Below are 2,651 nucleotides of genomic sequence, written 5' to 3'. Positions count from 1 at the left end.
AAATCAAATTTATGGTTACATTTTTATGGCTGAGTAATATTCCATTGTATATATGTCGGGGGATGTGATAAATTAGGAGATAGGGATTAACATATACACACTACTATATATGAAATAGATAACTATAGCACAGGGAATTCTACTCACTATACTGTAATAACAATTATGGGAAAAGAATCTGAAAAAGAATGGATATATAATGGTCAAAATGTTTGTTTTTTTCCATAAGATGTTATGGAAAAACCCAAAGGAACATTTTGGCCAACCCAATATATATATATAACTGATTCACTTTGCTGTAAACCTGAAACTAACACAACATTGTAAATCAACTATGCTCCAATAAAATTTTTAAAAAATCTATTGGATGCAACAAAAGCAGTTTTAATAGGAAGTTCATAGTGACACAGGCCTACCTCAGGAAACAAGAAATAGCTCAATTAAACAGTATAACTTTACAATTAAAAGAAATAGGAAAAGGAGAACAAACAAAGCCCAAAGTTAGTAGAAGGTATAAAATAATAAAGATCAGAACAGAAAAACAAATGAAATGGACTAAAAAAATAGAAAAGATCAATGAAACTAAGAGCTAATAAGTTAAAAAGATAAATAAAATGGACAAACCTTTAGCCAGACTCATCAACAAAAAAGTGATAGAGCCCAAATAAATAAAATAGAAAATGAAAGAGGAGAAATTACAAACAAAACCACAGAAATACAAAGTATCATAAGAGAATACTGTGGGGGTTTGGAGAAGATGGCGGAAGAGTAAGACGCGGAGATCACCTTCCTCCCCACAGATACATCAGAAATGCATCTACACGTGGAACAGCTCCTAAAGAACACCCACTGATCACTGGCAGGAGACCTCAGACCTCCCAAAAGGCAAAAAGCTCTGCACGTATCTGGATAGGGCAAAAGAAAAAAGAATAAACAGAGACAAAAGAATAGGGATGGGACCTGCACCAGTGGGAGGGAGCTGTGAAGGAGGAAGGGTTTCCACACACTAGAAGCCCCTTCGTGGGTGGAGACTGTGGGTGGCGGAGGGGGAATCTTCAGAGCCACGGAGAAGAGTACAGCCACAGAGGTGCAGAGGGAAAAGCAGAGATATTCCGACACAGAGGATTGGTGCCAACCAGCATTCACCAGCCCGAGAGGCTTGTCTGCTCACCCACTGGGGCGGGCAGGGGCTGGGAGCTGAGGCTCAGGCTTCGGAGCTTAGATCTCAGGTAGAGGACTGGGGTTGGCGGCGTGAGCACAGCCTGAAGGGGGCTAGTGCACCACGGCTAGCCGGGAGGGAGTCCGGGAAAAATCTGGAGCCGCCAAAAAAACAAGAGACTTTTTCTTCCCTCTTTGTTTCCTGGTGCTCGAGGAGAGGGGATTAAGAGCACTGCTTAAGCTCCAGAGACAGGCACGAGCTGCGGCTATCAGCGTGAACTGAAGAGACAGGCATGAGATGCTAAGGCTGTTGCTGCTGCCACCAAGAAGCCTGTGTGTGAGCACAGGTCTCTATACCCACCTTCTCTCAACAGAGCCTGTGCAGCCCGCCACTGCCAGGGTCCCGTGATCCAGGAACAACTTCCCCGGGAGAACACATGGCACGCATCAGGCTGGTGCAAAGTCAAACCGGCCTCTGCCACCGCAAGCTCACCTCGCACACGTATCCCTCCCTCCCCCCAGCCTGACTGAGCCAGAGCCCCCACATCAGCGGCTCCTTTAATCCCGTCCTGTCTGAGCGAAGAAAAGACGCCCTCAGGCGACCTATATGCAGAGGCGGGGCCAAATCCAAAGATGAACCCCCGGAGCTGTGCGGAAAAAAGAAGAGAAAGGGAAATTCCTCCCAACAGCTTCAGAAGCAGAGGATAAAAGCTCCACAATCAACTTGATGTACCCTGAATCTGTGGAATACCTGAATAGATAACGAATCATCCCAAATTGAGGAGGTGGACTTTGGGAGCAAGATAGATTATATTTCCCCTTTTCCTCTTTTTGTGAGTGTGTATGTGTGTAATTCACCATTTTTCCTAGGGCTCTGTCCATCCGTTTTTTTTGTTGTTGTTTTATTAATTTTTTTACTGTTAAAATTGTTTCTTAATAATTATTTTTTATTTTAATAACTTTATTGTATATTACCTTATTTTACTTTATTTTATCCTCTTTCTTTCCTTCATACTTTCCTTCTTTCTGTCTTCCTTCCTTCCTTCCTTTCTTTCTTTCTTTCTTTCTTTCCTTCTTTCTTTCTTGCTTGCTTTCTATTTTTTCTCCCTTTAATTCTGATACGTGTGAAGGACAGTCTCTTGGCACTCCAGGCAGGCATCAGGGCTGTGCCACTGAGGTGGGAGAGTGAAATTCAGGACACTTGTCCACAAGAGACCTCCCAGCTCCACGTAATACCAAATGACGAAAATGTCCCAGAGATTTCCATCTAAACAACAGCACTCAGTTTCACTCAACAACCAGCAAGCTACAGTGCTGGACACCCTATGCCAAACAACTAGCAAGACAGGAACACAGCCCAATCCATTAGCAGAGAGGCTGTGGAAAATAATAATAAGGCTACAGACACCCCAAAGAACACCAACAGACGTGGACCCACCGACCAGAAAGACAAGATCCATCCTCATCCACAAGAACAGAGGAACTAGCCCCTC

This window comes from Neophocaena asiaeorientalis, unplaced genomic scaffold, assembly GCF_003031525.2.
Source record: "Neophocaena asiaeorientalis asiaeorientalis breed wild unplaced genomic scaffold, Neophocaena_asiaeorientalis_V1.1 scaffold775, whole genome shotgun sequence".
Taxonomy (NCBI): Eukaryota; Metazoa; Chordata; class Mammalia; order Artiodactyla; family Phocoenidae; genus Neophocaena; species Neophocaena asiaeorientalis.
The sequence above is the reverse complement of the archived record's forward strand: the minus strand, read 5'-3'. Positions refer to the sequence as shown.